Source organism: Pogona vitticeps, chromosome 3 (assembly GCF_051106095.1).
Source record: "Pogona vitticeps strain Pit_001003342236 chromosome 3, PviZW2.1, whole genome shotgun sequence".
Lineage (NCBI taxonomy): Eukaryota > Metazoa > Chordata > Lepidosauria > Squamata > Agamidae > Pogona > Pogona vitticeps.
The window spans coordinates 71,631,432-71,656,136 of NC_135785.1; the positions used below are offsets into that span (position 1 = coordinate 71,631,432).

A 24,705-nucleotide genomic window follows, 5' to 3' on the forward strand; every position below is an offset into this window, starting at 1 on the left:
GCTTTCAAAAAGAGTAAATTCTAAAGGTCAAATCACATATTAAGGGAAATGTTTATTTCTGCTATTATAATGTTTCCAAGCTTCAGAGAAACCCATCTTTACCTCCCATTGACTAATCACCCAAAACCATGCTAATCTGCAACCAGATAATTTGTAGATAAACCAGAAAATTTACGTACCCAGTTCATTGGTCTTTGAAAAATTATTGCTAGAGAGAAAAGTTACTGCAACAATAAACAGACAACTTTTACTTGTTCTTGGAGCTCTAAGGACATGAGAACTGTATCATATAGCCTGGTCTTTAGTTAAGAAAGATTTTGTTTTAAAATACTATTATATTAAATGGAAGAATAACTCATTATTCTAATGTAACCAGGACCTGTTCTGCCCCGGCCCTTCTGCAAAATACACAGGCTTGAGATAGCCCAAAATATGTTTTAAACAACTGCTTGAGAGCTTAACTGGATCTTGGTAAATCAATACTGAGGCAGATACTCTTGGTTCAAACAGACTACACTTAGGGCTTTTAACAGGATTTACTGTAGCCTTAAGGATCAGTAGACTCATACTAGTGGGTGGACAAATTATGTCTAGGTATTGTCCTTTCCTGTGACAAACGTGCCCAGCATATAAGAAATTTTTTAAAAAAACTATTAGTTGACTGATCGTAAAATGCTGGAAATCATTTGTCAAGAAGCTGTCATTGGCAGTTCTAAAGCACTTCCAACACATGCTACTTAGAGCACATCGTTATTCTTTAGATGTACCATATAAAAAATTGAATTGGTAGATGTCCATGGCAGCTTTGCCAAGGAAATGCATAAAAATAGACAAAATTATGAAATAGTTTTCTGAAACAAAAGAACTACTGTACAAGATGAAAAACAAGGTATTAATCAAGCCAACCATATGCCAACCTCTTAGCAACAATCAGGAAGAATCCATGAGATCATACTGCATGACAATCACCTTTAGTTGTGGCCGAATGGCCAGTATCCAGGAAAAAGTTCTGGGGCAATATTCAGATGAAAGCCATCCAATGGCATCATATTTAAAGGACACTGAATCAAGCATACTTCATAATTACTCTGAAATAGATCATTTGAGAAAAGCTACAGGGGTGGCATGGGGAAAAAGTCTTAATAAAGCTTAGAAAGGTCAGTGTTTTGGGCTAATATTCTCCAAATACATTACAGTATATCCTTCAGGACTTTTCCTGAAATTTGAGAACATGTCACAAATTATTATTCCCATGCAGAATCCAATTAAAGTCAATAGAAGGCTGCATTGATGATACCTAGGATTCCTAGTCAATAATGGAGGTTGGGGCTGGACATCTTTGTGGAGAAAATCAATAAAATTCTTACCCTGGCGTATTATTATGCAGGTTTCTAGTAGTGATTCATTTTTCAGATACTACAGCAGCAAGCACAACAGAAAACTCCATTAACCACTCCAGCAGAGATGGCATAGCAGACTCTGTGATTTTAGATGGTTGACAACCATTTTCTCAAAGACTGAGACCTTCAGCACAGAATAACATCCTTCAAATTAATGACAATGGTCAAGCCGAGCGAGGGTGCAGTGAGGGAATCAAACTGCAAGGTGTGGAGGTTTGTGTGCATAGAATGTTAAAATCATTAAGAAGGATGTAGAAAAGTAGCCCTGAAAATGAAAGTGCTTTTTAAAAAATGAAGCTTGAATAATTGTTTGCTAAAGTCATTGGAAAACAATTAGCCAGTTCTCCAGGTGATTGTACAATAACATTCTTGACAGTTGGACATGTTTTATAAATGATAATAAAGCATAAACAAAGGATGAAGAACTTGCATTCTTTAGAGGCACAATATTCTGGTTTTCTTTAGTGGACCATATGCTTTATGTTACAAGCACTTATTCCTCCAGACTTTTCAAGATAAGGATGCTTATCCTCATAGTGGCAGTCTGCCAGATGCTGAGTTACAGGCCCTTGGAGTTACATAGAGCGCAGGAGCAATAGAATATCCTATTAAAAATACATCAGGCCCTTACCACCAGGCCATGCAGGATTGTTCATAGATGATGAAGGAATGTCTAAAAATGGTCAAAAGGAAAAGAAGAGCTACATTCAGTTTATAAGCACAAAACAGCAACACCATCATCACTCCATAGAATTCAAACTGGTTTGGCTGGGTGAGCATTTAGAATAATTTTATGCGTGTTCCTAATATGTATAAAGGCCAAGTCATTTTCTTTAATATATTTTTATTCTCTGCATCTTGATTGTTGCTTTCTAGGTTATAAGGTTTTTGGAATGTTTCCTCCTGTAACTTTGAAGCATAATTATAACATGGTTTAGATTTTGCCTGCACCTAAGTTTTCTTTTTGAATCTACTTTTATTTGCAATTTTTCATACTTGTAGGAATTTTGGATGGCAGTCACGCTTCCAGCTTTTCACTAGTTGCAAGGATGGATTTCTGTTTTAAGTGTTTGTGTCTACAGTTTTTCATAGCTGTAAGAATTTTTGATGTTTTCAAACTTTGAAGTATTTTTGTGCTTATGGAACAGAGAAGCAATGTAAATGTATAAAGCTTGTAGAATTAAACAAGCTGGCTTCGTCTGGAATTATTGCAACAGTAAAAAGACTTATACCTAGACAGCCATATTAATTTTGATATGATTGGAAAGGATTGTCTGGTTTCATTCTGGAATTAACCCCTAATTGTGATAAATGCCTAGCAAGAATGAATACAGGCTTCTGATTTTTCCCTAGAGGTCTATAAAGTTCTGTAGGGCTTTTAGGAAGATGTTCAGGTGTCAGAATCTCTGACCTGACAAAACCGACACAATGCATTATTATTTATCTGTTCATTAGATCATAAATTACTATTAATATTTCCTTCTTTCTGAGTTTCTCATACATTAAATATTGTTTTGTGCATGTTCATTCTTTCACTGATGCTTGAGAATTCTTAGTATGGATGAGGAAGGCACCATGTTGGCTGGACAGCCACACTATGTCAGTACAACAGAATTAATTGTAGAAGCCACACTTCTCCCTCCCTTTGCTGATGAGTCGTGCCATAAATTTGGAATATGTCTGGAACAAGGGATAAGCAAGACTCGCCCCATACCCCATATATATAGGTGAAGCTGAGCATGGGGAACTTAAAGAATATCTTGGAAAAGTTGCAAGGATCACAAAATATTCTTCTTAAGATTTTAATCTGTTTGATCCAAATAGGTGCAAAGACCCTATCGGCAGATGCCCAGTATAATACAATAGGATTAAGGCCTTGGTCTCTACCTATTTGAAAAAAAAAATTACTAGCAGGGTAGCCCCATTAAAGACTTCTGCCCTTCCCGCTGAGCCAGAAGTGCTTCGTAGAAGAAAGATAAAAAGAGTTACTATGGAACAAGCAGATCAAACCAGATATCAGCATAAAGGAGGAGCTAAAACAATTAATGAGTTTTACCAATGGAGTGAAAAGGACAGGTGTTGAAATTAAATTGTTACACCTCACCTGTTATAAGCCTAACAATTCATCACTCTCCTGCTGACTGAAGTTGCAGTTTTTATCAAAAATGTTTTACTCTGGATTTACTTTAACCTATTAAATATTAAATATTTAATTGTGGGTCGCTCCAAACCAAGCCCAAGATGGTCCATGCTGTGGTATTGCTGATTACTAAATATGGGAGTAAAACCTGGACAATGAAGAAAGCAGACAGGAAAAACAATCTATTTATTTGAAATACAGTAGTGGAGGAGAGCTTTACACATACTATGGAACACCAGAAAGAAAAAAATAAGTGGATGCTAGATAAAATCAAGTGTGAATTTTCCATAGAATTGAAAATAACAAAACTGAGGCTGTTGTACTTCACATAGGTGTCTGGGGAAACTATGGGGCATGAATCTAGATCATATAAATTGGGTGACATACAGAAAGAGATACTGTAACTTTCAACACTTTATTTTCATTAAAATTCACACTAAAAATACACCATATTTGTGATCATTTTCAACATACCCAAAAGGCACAGTGAAAGAAGATATAAAGAAATAAAAACAAAATGCTATAGTACCCTGAAGTAGTAGAAATACAACCCCCCACTGTGCAATAACTAGTTGCGCAGGGCAATGAATTGTGTCTGGATACACAGGTTCTTTGGTAGCTTCTGCTCATACATCATGGAATGCTGAAGTTGCAGAAAAGTCACAGATCATTGAGGACATAAATGGAGTCATACTAGCTAAAGCCTGCAATGACAGGCATGCTAAAGAGTCACTAGAGCAGTAATGTCCAATTATTTCTTCAAGACAGGAATGTCCTTGGACAAAGGGTATTTGTATGGAGAAGATAGCCCCCCCCAACATATAACAGAGGTTAATGGATGCATATATTACCAGAATTGCGCATTTATTCATGCAGTGATGCATCCAGCAACTACAGACACCCACCCCCTATGTGTCGGAAGTTGACCGACAGGATCCTTCAACCACTTAACATTCTCAGATAAATCCAGTCTCTTCTTTGCATCCCCAAATCACTAATTTAGCTGCACACATTCCACAGACAGCAAGAAAGAGTAACATGGAGTGGGCTGAAAGCAAAATACTGCTGTGGTTAGTGATCCTAGAAAGATCACCTATAGCTACTGACCTAGCATTCTTCCTGTTCCCAATACTTTGGGGGTAATGATAGGGTGTCTTCCTTTTCGTTGGCACACAAAGAAATTGTACTACAGTCAAAGTGCATTTTGTTTTTTGGTTTCATTGCGTTCTCTTCAACAAGTATGATATTGGGGATGTTATAACAAATGTCCTGCCCAGCCTGACCTGCCAAGTTGAAAAGCAACCAAATACAAAACTAAGGATGGGGTGACCATTAGCTCAGCAAACAATTTATTGCATATTTGAAACATGTCTAACCGAGGTATTATTTTAAATGATAAAACACTCTTCCTGAAGCAATATCTTCATGATCGGGGGGGGGGATCACACTTTTTTTTAAAAAAAAGTCATATTTGCATAGCCAATAGGGGAGAACCATTCAGTGACTTCTCCCCCAAAGGATGTATATACCTTTTGTTCAGAGCTTGGAAATTCTACTTTTTTAGACCAGTGGTTCTCAAACTGGGGTCCCCAGGTGTTCTTGGACTGCAATTCCCAGAAGCTTTCCCCACTTGCTGTGCTGGCCAGGATTTCTGGGAGCTGCTGTCCAAGAACATCTGGGAACCCAAGTTTGATAACCAATGTTCTAGACTAAGAATGTATTAGCGGTGCACAGCAGTGTATGACTGGTCAGGACATTTCATAAGCCATTACTGATAGAAGTGGTAACTCCTAAGAGTTAGGACAATAAATTAATTAAAGTTCTATTTTTAAAAGTTCCTCTCCCCCATTAACTCATTTTGCTACCAGTTTTTTCACAACTTCTAGCCAATTCTGTATTTATTTTTTTCATATACCTAGCACTGATTCCTAAAAAGAACATGATCACCATGACATTCTAAAGGTTGATCCATCTTGTCACTTAGAAGTTACATCACCTTAAAATGCTTGTTATACATAGGAAATCTTTCACACAATTCTGTCTGCACAAGCTTATAGCAGTATTCTATAGCAGTGGTTCTTAACCTTTTTGAAAGAAACGCCCTCTTGAGCTATTGAGGAAGTTATCATCGCCCCCTCCCCGCGGTGATATCTTTGTGTTTGTTTGTTTGTTTGTTTGTTTGTTTGTTTGTTTGTTTGTTTGTTTGTTTGTTTGTTTGTTTGTTTGTTTAAGACATTTCAATCCAATGACACCTGAAAACAAAATTCAATTCCAAGAAAGTGAAATGCCCCCAAAAAGTAACATTTAATGATTTAGTTGCAAGCGAATTTTAAGACAGAAAAAGAAATATTAAAAAGCATAAAAACAAAATGTAATGCAGGAACTAAAAATTTCAAGACGAAAACTCTGAAACTAAATTAAGATTGGAGGAAAATATATATTCATGCACATTGTAAAAAGGTTGCAGCCATCTTCACAGGTTTGGCTTGCTCCAGTGCCCCCCTACCGCCCCCCTTCTGCTCCAGTGCCCCCCTGCCACCCCTTTTCGTTCTACCGCCCCCCTGAAAAATGAAATCGCCCCCTGGAGGGCATTATCGCCCACGTTAAGAACCACTGTTCTATAGCATCTGCCCACATTTTTGCTAACAGATTATTGAGTATCATTGGAGATAACAGAGCTTTCTTCTGAACAAGAGGGCACATTAAGATTGAAGCCATGCCATAAAAATAAATGTTTTTGAACACACGGGGAAAGAGAGAAACCAGAGAGAGCCAGAGGGGCAGGGGGAGCACAGAGAGTGTGGAAGACAAACCACAGAGAGAAGACAGGGAAAAAGAGAGAGAGTCCATGAAGAGAGACAGGGAATCAGGAGAAAGAGACAAAGAGAGAGGCCATAGAATGAAAGAAAGGAGCCATGAAGTGACAAACAGATCACGCAGTCAGAGAGAGGGAGAGAGATGGGAGCCACAGAAAAGGAGAGAGATAGAGGGAAGAAGTGTCAGAGAGAGGGAGGAAATTAGGCAAATGAGCAATAGAGAAGAATTTATTGCCCCAAGCAACAAATACTTAGAGAACGTGTCCAAAAAGAAAAAGAAAAACTAGCCATGAGAGCTGGTTTGTGTTTGTGTGAGAATCATGAAAAAGGAGTCAGGTTCTGGGATTTTCCCTTGCTTGGCATCTCTTTGTGAATGGAACTGAGCATTGGAGGGTATCTTGTGAAGACCATCTTGACTGCTGACATTGGTTTTGTCAACATTCAGGCTGGCCTTTGCTATGGAAAGCTCGCCATCCTTTCTCCACCTGGCCATGCGGACTGACATTGCAAATCAATGCCAAACTACTTCCTAGCATTTTGAATTGTAGACACACAAACAATATTCCATGTTCATAAACCAGATGGTTTTCAAAGGATTGAATCTACACTACAGAATTACAGCAGTTCAATTATATTTCAAAGACCATGGCTCCATTCTATGGAAGCTTATGATCTGTAGTTTCATGCTTAGAAATCTCTGGTAGGTCAGAGAAGGGCAGAGATTTCTAAGTATCTCACCACACTACAGATCTGAAGTGTGGAAGTGTGGTAAGAGAGTTCAAACTGGCCATGCCACAAATCTAAAGATTTCCATAGATAGAGCCATGGCAGTTAAAGCTGAATCAAACTGCTGTAACTCCAACTCTCAGAACTCCGAAGTCAGCATGGTCAGTTTGAAAGGTATTCCAAAATTTGAATGATTAAATAGGCCATGTTTGCTAGCTAGCATTGTCCAGTATAAATGGAACCATATCCGGAAGCCTCATGGAATTTGCAGAGGATGAGAGAGAGATAGCTTTAATTTCTCTCAGATTGTGCTAAATGCATGAATGAGAAGAATGGGAATTCTTCCATCATCTATCTCTTGTATTCCTGATGGACCATCCTTGTAGGCTCTCTGCATATTTGATCTGAATTTCTACAGCAGAAAGCCTGCTGAGCTCATGTCAACTTCAAGGATGTTGCCAGAGACATACAAGTTTCAGGTTCCCAAGCACAGAGGATACAATCTGCAAAAAATTCCATATGCTTTCTTATATCTACCTATATAGAAAGTTTTAGAAATAATTACTAGGACACATTTAAATCTCACTTAGAGCAAAGACAGCCAGTTGATTTATTTCATTCAAATAATCTGTAACAAAACCCCATGTTAGCAGCTTCTTTTCCATTACCATTAATTTGCAATGTTATGAAAAATTCCAGAAAGCGGAATGCTGTTAGGTTTCCTCCCCACATTAACCACCCCTTAACATACTTGCACAAAGACATACATGCATAAAAATTGCAGCATTTCCATCAAAACAGCATTTCAAAACATTTCAAAAAATTGACAAGAGTGCTAATCCAAATACAACCCAAGGGGAAAATCACTCTCCAATTAATTTCTAAGTCCCACCCTAATCCCGGTCTAAAATTTAGGCTATTGCACTTCACTTAAGACCTCATTCATAAAACATAATTGCCTCCATAAATTAAGTAGAGCATAAAATAATGTCCTGCAATTCTGTAGGAAAGCACAAACACTTTTCCACTGGAAAAGATCGTTACTTAACTTATTCGGGAAAGGACCTTGGAAGAAGTAACATCTTACCTGCCTCATGATGTCTGGGAATTTCCAACATATTTGTTATTCCTCTTAATCACCTGACCTTCCAGTGAGCTAACTGGCTATATAATCAACCTCAAATACAGTACTTAACTTCTTTCTGGGTGAGGTTTTGATATAGCCTCAGTATGACAATGACACCATCACTTTTCAGTAACTTAAATGGCTCCCCTATTGGATTTACATGTCATAACTGCAACTATCAAATAACTTGGAAAAATTCATTAGGAAATAGGTCCAGATAGAAAACTAATTGACATTCATAGGAGTTTTCTACTGTCTCCACAGGTCAAGCCTTCAGCCAGGAGTATTTTTTCACTAGATAACACAAGCAGCTCCACAGCTTTTCATGTACTAGACTGGAATATGCCTTATGAGCAACGTAGGACAAAAATAGCAAAAAATATAAATGTGTACTTTCTTGGACAGTTTCCAAATGACTTTACGTTCTCTTGAGATTTCCAGAGAGGGAAAAATAGGAACTGTTTATACTCTCTTTTGCTCTTTTATGATGAACACAGGCAACCTCATAAAACTTGTTGTTACTTTGTAATGATTCATCTCTTATTTCCTCCTCCCTCCACCCCCCACGGTACTTGGCAATCATTGGAGGCCCTGGAGCAGGGCCATCTATGAAGCTTGAACTCCAGCTGTCCAGAAGGCTCCCTAATGAGACACAACATTGTGTTTGCAACTGCAGAAATGATTCGGCCTCTTTGTGTGATAACTGCATGGACTCAGAATGTAAATCCTGGCTTGTCTCATGCTTGTAGGCAAAGAGGGGGAATTGCATTTCCCCCCACCCACCTTATCACCATGTGACCATGGTAAGATATTTTCTGGTGTTTCAATTTGGTTTCACACAAATTACATAAGTCATATGAGTTGCACAAAAGCACAACAGCAGCTGCTTTGTTTCATGAATTCTTAAATCCCCCCACTGTGCCTCCTTGACAGAGGTTGGACTTGGTGATCCATAGGATCCCTTCCAGCTCTGCAGTCATAAAATTATGATTAAAAAATCTGAAGGTCTTCATTGTTTGATAGTTTGTTTTGCTTTAAAAAAAGCCCATCAACCAGTCAGTCTGGCCTTCTTTTGCTCCTAACATTGAGGTTTTTTTTTTTCTCTGCCACTGTGGGGCTTCTAACTTTTTCAAACCAGAACAATTTAAATGGAAATTTCCTGGTGTGATCAGTTGCTTCATTCTCCAAAAGACTGGGTGAGGAGCATAACTGTGGGTAGTATTCTGATGACATACTAAGCTGGGCATGATGTTCCAGACAGTGGGAACACCCACTCCTAGAATCTTTCTCCTTAGTCATCCTGAAGTACTTTTTAAAAGGTTTTTAGAAAAAGTACTAGATCACTGTATCACTACATTAATTTACTAGTTTAGCGCTAGATCACCTCTACACAGAAGGGGAAAAGTAGAAATTAAATGGAAACAGCTGCAATGATCTACAGCAGTGGTTCTTAACCTTTTTGAAAGAAACGCCCCCTTGAGCCATTGAGGAAGTTATCATCGCCCCCCTCCCCGCGGTGATGATATCTTTTATTTATTTATTTATTTATTTATTTATTTATTTATTTATTTGTTTGTTTGTTTGTTTGTTTGTTTGTTTGCTTATTTATTTATTTATTTATTTATTTATTTATTTATTTATTTATTTATTTATTTATTTATTTATTTAAGACATTTAAATCCAATGACCCCTGAAAACAAAATTCAATTCCAAGAAAATGAAATGCCCCCCAAAAGTAACATTTAATGATTTAGTTGCAAGCGAATTTTAAGACGCAAAAAGAAATATAAAAAGGGCATAAAAACAAACCGCAATGCAGAAATTAAAAATTTCAAGACGAAAACTCTGAAACTAAATTAAGATTAGAGGAAAATATATATTCATGCACATTGTAAAAAGGCTGCAGCCATCTTCACAGGTTTGGCTTGCTCCAGCGCCCCCCTACCGCCCCCTTCTGCTCCAGCGCCCCCACGCCACCCCTTTTTATTCTAACGCCCCCCTGAAAAATGAAATCGCCCCCTGGGGGGCATTATCGCCCACGTTAAGAACCACTGATCTACAGCAGACTACTGTGTTTCCACAGTATGCGTATACAAGTTTGTACTTTAGAAAATTCTGGGAAATTGTTGCTTTTCTCAAACACAATGCAACAATTTGAACAGCCCACCAGCATTACAACTAATGATAAACGGAGAGCTATAGATTGGCAGAAGGTAAGATCATAGGAGGGGGGACTGTGGCACACATCAGATTGAAACTGCAGTCTCCGTGTGATCATCTATTATTTCTTTCTTTATTTAAAATATTTCTATCCCACCTTTCTCCCCAAAAGGATCCAAGGTGGCTTACATGATTAAAACAGTATTTAAAAGCTAAAAACAATAAGTATACAAATATTTTTAAAAAATTAAACAAGTATAATATTAAAATGGCTACTAAGACCAATACTAAAACAAATTTAAAACAACAGAGCTCAACAGTGCATATAAAAGCCCTCTCAGACCACCAGTCATTAAGGAAAAGCATGCCTGAAAAGAAATGTCTTTGCCTGCCTGTGGAAGGACAGCAATAACTTCCTGTGGGAGGGAGTTCCAGAGCCTGGGAGCAGCAAACAGAAGTATAAAATAGCATGCAAAAAAAAGCTGCAGCAAATCCCTCCAATCCAGCCCGCCAGTGTAGTCGCAGTCTCTGTCTCGGGTCAGGAACCTGTGGTTCTTGAAAATGTATTTTCTAGATGTCAAGAAGACTTAATAAGAATGAAAAATCTAGCATGTGTTCTTTCCATCCCCGGCATTTACAGGGGCTTTAGCATACATGAATAGACAGTCAACTACTGTATTAACTGAGAGAGCTATACCTGTAAGGTACTGATGCTGAAGAGAGGTCAACTGAAGGGCATAAGTAAAACTTTCAGCATTCCTCACCACGATGACTAATACTTATGGGACTTGAAGTCTAACAGCACCTGTAAGGCCACGTGTTCCTTAGCCGTGGTCAAACTGATGTGGGTGCGAAAATTTCACATTTATTTCAGAAAACAAATATCACCGTTTAAGGTCCATATCAGCCTGCCATACTGTACTCATTACTGGTACGATTATTTTTGTTTTAAAAGCAATTCCTAAAATGACATTGGTGCAGCAAAATTTTAGATATGCCTACCTGGAAATAAGCCCTATTCTATCATTCTCTAATCCAGACTCATCAATATGGTTAGAGGGGAGAATCTGTCTATGTCCCCTTTTCTCTTGCTTCAGCCACAGAAGCAGCCACAAAGCTGAAGAGGAAAGGTTTCTGCTTGCACATAGGCTCTACAAGCAAGAAACCTCAAAATGTGGGTTTTTGCTCACATATAAGAGCCTACATATGAACAGAATCCATGTTGTCTTCAGACACACAGCTATTTGCCTGAGCAAAGTGATAAGGGAGATGGGCTAGGTTAGCTTCTAGGGAATGTTCCCCATTGCACATAAACTAGCCTCTTCCCTCTAACTATGTTGATGGTTCTGGATTACAGAATGATTGCATCTGGTTTGTGTATAATAAGGAAACACTCCCCAGTTTGTTTAGGATGGCAGTCTAGCTAAGTAATTCTGCGGGGTTTCTGGGAGGATTTTAATAAAGTAGTCCAGTCTTTAAAACCTGGATGTCTAACTAGTGTACATTAGTCTTCATGGTCCCAAGAACTACGCTTGATCTACATATTATTGATTGATTGATTCCCTTTCTTTCTCCCAATACTGAATGAGTCCCAAGGCAGTCACAATATCCTGGATTATAGTGAGTGCATTGTACTTCTGATTAAATTATAATGTCTATTATAGGAGATTTACATGTATTAGTCACAATTAGCATATACAAAATTGTTGCAAAATGGCCTCCTTTATAGTGATCTTTGTCCTCCATACCCTACTTTTTTGTTGATGTCTGTCCTCATTTTAGGGATGGAGTAGTAGTCACCCTATAGACTTTCCTAACCCATTGGAGAGTGGACCTGGGTTTGATGTGGGGGGGGGGGGGAGAGAAAAGAACCCAAACCATAACCTATGCCATTGATCTCTTTCACTGGAGTCTGAAAGTGTATTTACTAGAAGGGGTGGAGAAGGACAGAGAGGGACATAGAAAGCTTGCTCCTTGATTAATTTACTTTGCGTAATCCCAGGAGATACATCCAAGCCTCACAGAGTATGGCCAGATTATGATACCCTATATCTTCTCGAGTGTCAGATCATTGTCTCTTATATTTAAAGCAGACATCCATGAAGTCACTTAGAGTGAATTAACATGGGAATTTGGCCAAGATTGAAATAAGGGATGGAGGAGAGTGAAAAACAAATGGGACAGACAACGTTTCTTTTCTCAGACTGACAATTGCTTTGTATTTGGGTAAGAAGTGGTTAACTGATTTTTTTTTTTTTAAGAGTCGGCTTCTGGGATTTCCCCCTGCTTAGTGTCTTTTTGAGAATGGTAGTGAGCACTAGAGGGTATCGTGTAGACCATCTTGAGTGCTGCCATTGGTCCTGTCAACATTCGGGCTTCCCTTTCCTATATAAAGTTTGGCATCCTTTTTCCTACTCTGTTGGCTATTGGATCACTGCTGAGTAGCTATAAGACCAGACAACTAAACAGAGAGAGAGAGAGAGAGAGAAGAAAAACAATTGCAGACTAAGGATGCAACTAGATAGGGAAGCAGATCCACATTGAAAAGGGTCACTTGACTGGGTGCAATGTCATTTAAAGTGATCCTTCTGTGTGCACATGAACCCCCAGCCCACAAAAAGAGTAGCTCTGCCACTGACTCAAAAAAGTACAGATAGGAATGGGAAAGAGCTTGTGTTAAGCTTTATGTTGTGTAATCACAAAATGGATTGCATTTGACTGTGCCAACAATGTGATAAAACAGGGATAAATGGTAATGTAGTCTTCCTGTCAGTCAGGTAGCCCATAAACCTAAGCAAAGTGGTAGGGAACAAAAGAAACCTAACCATGGCAAAGGGGGGGAGCTCAAAACAAGTGCCAAACTCAGCATTTCCACACAACCCCCCTTATTTGCTTACCCTCTGTGTTCATCTTTAAAGAAACACAGAGTTCTCTTAGAGCAGTCTCATGTAAAAATTCCCCCTCAATCCACTTTTTCATTTACTTCCAGAAAAGAAAGCTTTGCTACAAATGCCATTTGCTCTGATTAGCCTCAGAGCTAATCAGAGTAATAAAACATGAGAGTGGAACAGATTTTTTATAAAAAAAGAGAGAATATACAGTGCTTCCACATAACACAAGTTCATTGTTCAAAACAGAAGCGCGCACACACAGATTATAGCCCTAAAACCACGTGAATGCTTTAATAGATAGATCTATATTCCAGATACATTCCAAAACCATGAACATTTCTAAGTCATGTCGAAATGTTAGGAAACATAATTTTTCTTCTTTTTAAGAAAGCAGCTATTAAAGTATCAAGATGGAACAGTTTTTAAAAGTCCATTTATCATCTTGTTTTTCTGGTATTGCTTTATCAGCATCCTTGCCAGGTTTACTTGTGTATGGATTTATTGCTTCTGCAAGATTAGAAATATGCAATCTGTTAAGATATAGCTATTTCTCACCTTTAAAAAGTGATGACATCTAAAATATCTAATTTCAAAAATTAGAGGAGGTAAACAAATGAGGAAAAGAATCTGAAGCAACAATAATAAAAAAAGAATGTCAGATGAAAAAGTTTTCTTGAAAGATTATTTTAGTTGCTTTTATGAATTCTCTTGGAATTTGAAAGAAATAACAGTTTACTTAGAAATAGAGGGAAAGCCCAGTCTTGCAAACAGGAATTACTATGTAATACATTCTGTTGTGGATAATGTGAAAAAGATGAAATCAGTGTTTGAAATACTGAAAATTATCTTCAAATATCATAAGAAAAGGGAAGGGAAAAGTTCCACATTGTCCCAAAAACGTGTTACATGTATGCATGTATAAGTACAGGATCCTTGGAGATAGTCAATTGAAGACTAGGAGGCACCCTTTGTGGGCCCAGATTTATGTCACCTGCAAAATGATTTAGGAAAAGAAAATGTAATGTCCCTAAAATTGTGAGTTTTATAGAATAAAAAAAAACTCAAGAACCTGACAGCATTTTTTTTAAAAGCTCATTGTACTTCTAAATTAATTGCACGAGTGTTAGCATACTGTTAACTAACAACAGAGTTGACTCAAGAAATTCAGTTCATAATATTTGGTATAGATGGTGGTTTCAAATATACGGGAGATTTCAGTGTCCTACAGGTGTAAGAGGCTTACGGGCCAATGAAAACTGCTGGGTTGTATGAATTTATTTCATCAGTGACAACTTGCTCCAATTTGATGCTCTCTTGATGTTTAGAGGACAAGTCGCATCATCTCAGACAATATGATGACTAGAGATGGTGAGAGCTGGAGCATAAAACATATAGAAGGTGACAGGCTGGGGGGGAGGGTAACCTACAGAGTTAGTTCTTGTTTTGACCCTGAGCTATACATGCAGTAAAACTCCAGAGGAACGAGCCAAGAGCCATGAGAAAATAAGACTATATAAAAAAACAGCAGAGTTGCATTTTTAAAAAAGCATAAGAACAAGCTCAATCAAGGACTTTCCAGTAGTGAAATGACTGATTTTCTTGCCCACTGGTTTTTGTCTGCTAGATCTTACCAGCTACACTGTAGTTAGAAGAGAGTGTGAACGGCTGAGAGAAGGGAGTGAATATAAAATAACAGAGATATAAGCTTTCAAAAGAGAAGCTTATGCTGAATCATATATTTAAGCCAAGTGCTGCATCCCAAAAAGCTGTATAATACTCTGCATCATACAATCACTTTTATCTCCTCAAGTCAATACATTGTTCCTCAATTGGTTGTGTATTCAGTATTTGTTTGAAAAGTAGAAAACTGAGAGGCAGGGAGAAGAACTTACCTCAGGAAGGATAGACACGATGTCTGCCCTGGGCCACACGCAGCCTCCTGTCCATTTTTGCAGGCATGCCTACAGATTGTCCCATCCTACAAGAACTGGGGAAGATCAAAATTTGAGAATCACCATTCGTGGAAGCTTCCATGAGCAGCTGTTCTTTGCTTAACCATGATGCTGGGCCTTGTTACGATGGGAAAGGGGGGATGTTTTTTCCAATTTATTTTCCAAATGTCTTCTCACTTCCAGTTCTGGGGGCGAAATGAGAAAATGTTAGCAATTTTGCAGGAGATGGAGCTTCTGGTGAGCCCTGTAAGGGACAAAAGTGTCCCTCAGACCCACCAAATTTGCCCACCCCTGGTTTAACTATTTCCTTCCTCTTGTCATTCCAACAATCACCTCACTGCAACTGCTCTTGGCTTACTAAGGAAACTCCTTTGTTGACAGTTAGCTTTTGAAAACTTATGTAAATTGATCTCATGATGGTGTTCATACATCTCCCTCTAATTATGGCTAACTGTGTTAATTTTCCACCTGGTACCGCAAGCAATTTTGCCTACCTTTCAAATTGGGCCAATGAGGCAAATAATTATAATTCTCATTCCTAAGGGTACAAGAAAATTTTTAAAAGATTTGAATATAGATTTTTCTAGGTCCAACCTGCAGTTGAAGAAGTTCCCAATCCCTAAAAAGTGACGGTTTTAAGTGTGGGAAGGCTTATTTTGCCATTATGTTTAGATCTGCTGCTTAAACTGCCATTTTGTCTCATTCCACAGCATTAAAGGTAGACGCTGTCTAGGGGTGCAGGGTATAAATCGAATGAATAAATAAAATAAATAAATTTTAAAAACTGGTTTTGCAACAACCATTTAGCCAATGGAAAAAAGGGGGGATTGGGACCAGCTCAGGACACAGGGAAGAAGAACACAAACATTTAAAACGACATTTATAACTGTCCATAGAATCCCACTAAGACATGTTGGGAATCTGAGAAAAACATGTTAACACCAGCTCATCTTTGGATCCAAATCATTAGATTCAGCATAATTGTTTGTATTATTGGAATGATCTGCATGATTACCACTCAGAATCCATCCCACATAGTTCTTTTTTTATTTCACCTAGGTAAGTTTATGGCTGAAACACACAGTTTCTCCTTTTATATTCTTTGGTTGAAGAAAGAAGGGATGTAAGTTGATCAGAAACAGGACACAGAAGGTGGCAAGTGGATTGACAAGAGAACTATTCAGTTACTACCATATAACTGTCCAGAGTGTCTCCTCACACTATGAAGAGCACAAGCCAGATCTTTATTTTTGTTTCATTTATGTGGTTTTAGATACCCAAAGGCTCACCAGCTGTAACACAAAAATGTTTTTGCTCATGGAATAGAATTCGTATCTCCTCTTAGGAAATGAAAATATGAACAGATTTGCTTTTCCAAGGTGTAGAAACCCACAGAAATGTGAAAGGTACTCAGAAAAATAATGTTACACATTTATTTCTACCACCTCTGTTTACCTTTAGCTCCCACTTTCAGTAACTTAAAGCTGGACGGTTTTCATTGCCATAAATGATTCATTTATTAAAAGCCAAGCTGAATGGCTTTGTAACAATCCTTCATATCAATAAACACATAAGCTCACCACGTACAAACCAGACATTGTCACATTCAAAGTAGGTGAGCTCATAACCCAGGTTCAGGCCAGATGGTTTATATTAGAAGGGATTCCTCAAAAAGAAATATAGTTCAGTGTCTGGAAACTACATTTATATGCTGTATCCTGCTAGACAATGCATAGAAGGAACAATGGTATACAGACTGCTCAGGAAAATTAAACCCACCAAGACAAAAGGCAGTTTCTTTATGCTTTTAGTAAAGCTGGCATGTTCTCTTTGAGCTAGTCCAATGAATCCATGGCTGACAATGACACACTGTTTCCTAACACATCCTGGATAGCTGACTGTAAAAAGCCTCTGCTCCTGAGTTATACTTAAAAAGCCTTGAACATGCAAATGTCAGGTAACCATGACTGCTAACCATGATCCCACAAATGCATTGTCATGACTGCAAGACAGTTCAGCTGCTTCCTTTCTTCGGCAGATCACTGACTGATTGCCCAGCCTGCTTGGATTGTTGATGACAGGGGAAGACAGATAATTCTTCTTCTAAGTCCATTCATATCACTTCTTCAGTAGCCTGTTATTTAAAAAAAGGAAAAGCAAAACAATCTGCACAAATACACCAACTGTGAATGCATCCAAAATAGATATTTTAACCCTAAAATATGCATTAATGTACCCTTTTTTTCTTCTATGTGTCTGTGTGTCTGTGTGTGTCTATGTACTGAGAACTACACTGCAAAGTTTTTTAAAAATTGAAAATTTAACACTGATTTCCCAGTATCCTGCTCCTTATCTCTGCCAGCACAACGGGAATAATATCATTATTTGTGGTAGACTGCTTCTATTTCAGGTTGCACACAACGTAGTCTCATTGCACATGAGTTGCACGGAATCCAAAATCAAAGCAGGAACTGTTTAATTAACACCAATCAGCTATTGCTGAGTTGACACTCCTGCTGCATTAGTGGAATTACAGAACAGGACACTTGCCACTGTGTTCCAGTCTCAGTAAAATTCCAGGAAGTGCAGCACATCATTTTAGGGACCTGGAGAAATCCCTGAGCATCCCTAGTTGATCAAGATTTCTCCTTTCTGGTAAGTCCCAACCTTTTGGGGAGGGGATGTTTAGGATATAAGGAGTGCTCCAGAATGTTGCCATCCTCAGCCAATGTGGAATATTGATTAGAGATGGGCTTGAACCAGAAAAACAACAAATGGGAGCGATTCATGGCTACTTGTGAACCACAAACCACTCCTGAACCCTGGAAAAATGAACCAATTCATGATTTGTTTTTCCCAGTTCATGCCAGGGGGTAGGCAAACCTAATGCCTCCATCCCTCTGCTGCCCTTCTCAAGAGCTGGACCTGCTGTCTCTACACATGCAGCACCTGGAAGGAAAGCCAGTCTGGCTGTCTCTGTACAGGCCCATCTCTAGTCTTGATACATGGAGACGAAGGAGAGGGGACCAACTGGTACAAGATTTGTTTTCCTCCTATACCAGAGGAAGAAGTCCAGCACTGTTTCTACCATCAACAGCATTTAGTCTACCACCATCAAACAAATGAATCAGAGGCATGAAAAAATTGTATTTTCCATTCAAAAATCAAGGTTTTCTTTATGAATGACAGATTTTCCCATGTGCAAGCGCTCACAAAACACATCTACAGATTTTTTTTCCCACCAAAAAAAGTCCTGAAATGCAAACGGTCCATGACAGTTTTCGTAATCTCGCGATCTTTCGAAATCTTTCGTAATTCGTGGAGAGAAAACTTCTTTAAAAAGTTCATTTTTGCCCATAAGAAGGAAGCAAAGATTTGCATTTCTATCTCTCTGGGTATTTCATATGAACCTTTTGCTTCAGAGTGCTAAATTGCAACAATAATGTGGTAATGAGTCTATTCTTACAAAAAAAGTGGTGAGAACATACTTTGTTTTGATCTGCATTTGGCAATAGTTTGCTGTGCTTGTATAACAGCAGTAACACAAATGCCATAAATATGAGGTCTAATTATTGTCTCTTTCACCTCTTAACAAACCTAGACGAAATAGAGGTGATGTAAACAAAAATGGCTACAGCTTGGATAGTATCAAGTAGCTGTACATAAAAATACTGTTTTTTTCTTTAATAATATTGCCATAATGTTAGCAGTCTATGGTTCTGAAGGCAATTCCTTGTGTTTACAATTTGTAGACAAGGAACTGAATTCCACTTAGCATATGTGGGCAAATGCAAAACCCTGCTGCTGTTTTAAGAATGAAAGAAATGGGCTGAACTGCACCAGATGGTCTGTATTTGCATCTCAGAGCAAAGGGATGTGATAAAAAAAAAACTTAAGAAGAAATACACTGCATTGAAACTGGTAGGAAGTGCTCCATTCTATCTTGGCACAATTGATCCTACAGTAATTTGTTCTGTACAAGCTGCCTTCTCTCTAAGCCATTAAGTTATGCTGCTGAGCCTGCAACTTCAACATTAAAAAAAAACTAGAGTGCATTTTGCTTCGATGGGGAGAAAGCAATCGGGTGACCTGTGTTCCTAATCTTATAACTGGAGAGCTTATGGATAATTGAGACCAGCTCCTGTCAAGGAGACACTGTGGGAAATCGAACTGCCAAACTTTGGCTAATCGTTTGGCTAAAACATTAATGGAACTGTTATAGAAATCATACCATAGATTACTCAGAATACAATGAATTGGGTTCCATGACATCCTGCTACTGAGATATCAACTAGATCCAGACAGGCTTTTTGATATCTTAAAACAGCGGTCCCCAAGCTTTTTCGGTCCGTGGACCAGCTGGGGAAGAGAGGCACCCCCCCATGCTCGTGCACATGCGTGCACAAGCATGTGCTCTCTCTCACATGAGCACACGCATGCCGTGTGAGTCTCACGCCGCCGTTTGTGCATGCATACATGCTTGTGCACACTCATGCACATGCGCAAACAGCAGCATGGTGCTTGTCTGGGCACGCTTGCGCTCATGTGCATGCACAAACGGCAGTGCAGCACTCACATGGGCATGCTGGAGTGCGCACGCAGGCACAAACAGGCTGTGCAGGGTGAGTGCGTGTGGGAGGTGAGGTGGGAGGTCTATCTCGGTGGCCCAGTCCAGCTCAGGGGGTTGGGACCTCTGTCTTAGAACACAGGTTGTAACATCTAAAATGGCTGATTGTATGCAGCGTCATCACTCCACTGAATCATCCCACTCCTGTCACTTGGCACCAAGAACATCCAGGAGAGATGTGAAGTTGCTCCATATAATGGTCTGCGTTTACATAGCAATCCATTTAATAAGTTACAGCCTTAGGCACAAACTGTATTGCTAATCCCACCTACATTAGATGTATTAAAGCAATTGTTGAATGGAAATCAATATGTATAAATTCCATTGAGTGAACAAATTTACTCCATTTGGGACTACTAGTTGATTTTAGGTTTAGTACACCCCTTCATGGATTGCTGCCTTGTCGTGGCGACGGACAGGACATAGTGGAGAGTTCCGACTAAACGCAATCTACCTGGAGTAGGAACTGGCAATGCCACTCCAGTATCGTTGCCAAGAATGCCCCATGATCAGAAACAAAAGGCTAAAAGATATGACGCTGGAAGATGGGCCCCTCAGGTCGGAAGGCGTCCAACATGCTACTGAGGAAGAGTGGAGGACAAGTACAAGTAGCTCCAGAGCTAATGAAGTGGTTGGGCCAAAGCCGAAAGGACGCTCAGCTGTGGACGCGCCTGGAAGTGAAAGGAAAATCCGATGCTGCAAAGAAAAATACTGCATAGGAACCTGGAATGTAAGATCTATGAACCTTGGGAAGCTGGAGGTGGTCAAACAGGAGATGGCAAGAATAAACATCGACATCCTGGGCATCAGTGAACTAAAATGGACAGGAATGGGCGAATTCAGTTCAGATGAGTATCAAATCTACTATTGTGGGCAAGAATCCCGTAGAAGGAATGGAGTGGCCCTCATAGTCAACAAAAGAGTGGGAAAAGCTGTAATGGGATACAATCTCAAAAATGATAGAATGATGTCAATACGAATCCAAGGCAGACCTTTCAACATCACAATAATCCAAGTTTATTCACCAACCACCACTGCTGAAGAGACTGAAATTGAACAATTTTATGAAGATTTACAACACCTTCTAGAACTGACACCAAAGAAAGATGTTCTTCTCATTCTAGGGGACTGGAATGCTAAAGTTGGGAGCCAAGAGATAAAAGGAACAACAGGGAAGTTTGGCCTTGGAGTTCAGAATGAAACAGGACAAAGGCTAATAGAGTTTTGTCAAGAGAATAAGCTGGTCATCACAAACACTCTTTTCCAACAACACAAGAGGCGACTATACATGGAAATCACCAGATGGGCAATATCGAAATCAGATTGATTATATTCTCTGCAGCCAAAGATGGAGAAGCTCTATACAGTCAGCAAAAACAAGACCTGGAGCTGACTGCGGCTCTGATCATCAGCTTCTCATAGCAAAATTCAAGCTTAGACTGAAGAGAGTGGGAAAAACCACTGGGCCACTCGGGTATAATCTAAACCAAATCCCCTATGAGTACACAGTAGAAGTAAAGAACAGATTTAAGGAGCTCGATCTGGTGGACAAAGTGCCTGAACAACTTTGGATAGAGGCTCGTAACATTGTCCAGGAGGCAGCAATGAAAACCATCCCAAAGAAAAGGAAATGCAAGAAAGCAAAATGGCTGTCCAACGAGGCCTTAGAAATAGCAGAGAGGAGAAGGGAAGCAAAATGCAAGGGAGATAGGGAAAGTTACAGAAAGTTGAATGCAGACTTTCAAAGAATAGCAAGGAGAGACAAGAGGGCCTTCTTAAATGAACAATGCAAAGAAATAGAGGAAAATAACAGAAAAGGAAAAACCAGAGATCTGTTCAGGAAAACTGGAGATATTAGAGGAACATTTCGCGCAAAGATGGACATGATAAAGGACAAAAATGGGAGGGACCTAACAGAAGCAGAAGACATCAAGAAGAGGTGGCAAGAATACACAGAGGAATTATATCAGAAAGATGTGGATATCCCGGACAACCCAGACAATGCAGCTGCTGACCTTGAGCCAGACATCCTGGAGAGTGAAGTCAAGTGGGCCTTAGAAAGCCTGGCTAACAACAAGGCCAGTGGAGGTGATGGCATTCCAGTTGAACTATTTAAAATCTTGAAAGATGATGCTGTTAAGGTGCTACATTCAATATGCCAGCAAGTTTGGAAAACCCAACAGTGGCCAGAGGACTGGAAAAGATCAGTTTACATCCCAATCCCAAAGAAGGGAAGTGCCAAAGAGTGCTCCAACTACCGCACAATTGCACTCATTTCACACGCTAGCAAGGTTCTGCTCAAAATCCTCCAAGGTAGGCTTCAACAGTATGTGGACCGAGAACTCCCAGAAGTACAAGCTGGATTCCGAAGAGGCAGAGGCACTCGAGACCAAATTGCTAACTTGCGCTGGATTATGGAGAAAGCTAGAGAGTTCCAGAAAAATATCTACTTCTGCTTCATTGACTATGCAAAAGCCTTTGACTGTGTGGACCACAGCAAACTATGGCAAGTCCTTAAAGAAATGGGAGTGCCTGACCACCTTATCTATCTACTGAGAAACCTATATGTGGGACAGGAAGCAACAGTTAGAACTGGATATGGAAACACTGATTGGTTCAAAATTGGGAAAGGAGTACGACAAGGCTGTATATTGTCCCCCAGCTTATTCAATTTATATGCAGAATACATCATGCGGAAGGCTGGACTGGAGGAATCCCAAGCCGGAATTAAGATTGCCGGAAGAAATATCAACAACCTCCGATATGCAGATGACACCACTCTGATGGCAGAAAGTGAGGAGGAATTAAAGAACCTTGTAATGAGGGTGAAAGAGGAGAGTGCAAAAAACGGTCTGAAACTCAACATCAAAAAAACTAAGATCATGGCCACTGGTCCCATCACCTCCTGGCAAATAGAAGGGGAAGATATGGAGGCAGTGACAGATTTTATTTTCCTGGGCTCCATGATCACTGCAGATGGAGACAGCAGCCACGAAATTAAAAGACGCCTGCTTCTTGGGAGGAAAGCGATGACAAATCTTGAAAGCATCTTAAAAAGCAGAGACATCACCTTGCCAACAAAAGTCCGAATAGTCAAAGCTATGGTTTTTCCTGTCGTGATGTATGGAAGCGAGAGCTGGACCATAAAGAAAGCAGACCGCCGAAGAATTGATGCCTTTGAATTGTGGTGCTGGAGGAGACTCTTGAGAATCCCCTGGACTGCAAGGAGAACAAACCTATCAATTCTGCAGGAAATCAACCCTGAGTGCTCACTGGAAGGCCAGATCCTGAAGCTGAGGCTCCAGTACTTTGGCCATCTAATGAGAAGAAAAGACTCCCTGGAAAAGACCCTGATGTTGGGAAAGTGTGATGGCAAGAGGAGAAGGGGACGACCGAGGATGAGATGGCTGGACAGTGTTTGCGAAACAACCAACATGAATTTGACCCAACTCCGGGAGGCAGTAGAAGATAGGAGGGCCTGGCGTGCTCTGGTCCATGGGGTCACGAAGAGTCGGACACTACTAAACGACTAAACGAACGAACGAACACTTACACTGAAAGATCATTATATAATCTGATGAAGATAAAGAAACAATGGCAACAATATACCAATGAAATATACAGAAGAGATGCAAAGGTGACAGATTTCTTTGAAGAAGAACCCTTTGATGAAGAACCTGCAGTTGTAGAAAATAAAATGAAAGCTGTTCTCAAAGCAAATGGAAGAAATTAATTACTAGGAATTATCAATATAACTATCAAGGCACAGAGACTGTATCTATCACAATTTTGAGAAGAATATGCCAAAAAATAATTTAAAACTGGCCCACAGACTGGAAAGGTTCAATATGTGTACAAACACTAAAGCAAGACAGTGTAGTAAATGTAGGAAAATTGCACAAATTTCCTATGCAAGCAAAGTGATGCTCAAGATTTTGCACCCAAGACACTATATTACTGGCAGACTATATGAATGACAAAAAAATGACTGCGGAAGAATTACATAACTGAAATTATTAACTATTTTCTGTTCCTTGGTTCAGTCATCAATCCAAATGGGGACAGCAGCCAAGAAATCAGATAACAGAGACTTGGACAGTATGAAAGAATTGGAAAAGATTCTTAAGAGTAATGATGGGTCAATGGAGATCAAAACCAAAATTGATTCATTTCAAATGTGATGATGGAGGAGAGGTTCATGGGCTCCTTGGAACTCCAGAGACCTAAACAAGTTTATGGGGCATCACATCCAGCCAGAAAATTCAGCAGGAGACAACATGGTTAAACTTGGCTATAACACAAGCAGGCAAGAAAAGACAATAAAGTTAAGAAAAGCTGATTGTAGTAGGAAAAGGGGGAAATCAAACATGAGGTTGATTAACTCCACAAAGGAAGCCACAACCTTTAGTTTACAACATCTGAGCAAGGCTTTTAAGGACTGGATCTTCTGGACATCACTAGTTCATAAGCTAGAAGTGACTTGACTCTATGTAACAATAACAATCAGTTACTTGTTAGAAAATGGCTGATTTGACTATATTCCTATGGGAAAAGGAACATGAGTGCTGGAAACAATTCCATCTAATTAATATGGGTCCCATGTATCTCATTTCAAAACGGCAGGGAAAGGCACCCTTTCTCTCCTTCATTAGAATTGATACAATGTCACTATTACTTCCCTGTATCACCCAGCCTGTTATCCCCAATAACTGTAAAACATGAAAAGCATGCTGAATAATACATAGTATCTATAATCAAGTGAATACAAACAACTGGGGAGGGGGGAGAGTGAGAATATAGAATCTGAAGAAATTACAAGCCATAGTACAATATTTCTCTCCCCTCCACTTTGTATTCCTCCTTGGAG

General features: G+C 39.4%; 1 long non-coding RNA gene across 1 annotated transcript in view; it reads right to left on the reverse strand.

Moving 5' to 3' along the window:
* LOC140705497 (uncharacterized) overlaps window positions 1–19,473 on the reverse strand; it is a 47,134-nt gene extending 27,661 nt beyond the window's left edge. The window contains exon 1 of the long non-coding RNA XR_012084891.2: window positions 8,170–19,473. This is a non-coding gene — a long non-coding RNA (uncharacterized LOC140705497). The remainder of the gene's footprint in view (window positions 1–8,169) is intronic.
* Window positions 19,474–24,705: the final 5,232 nt, after the last annotated feature.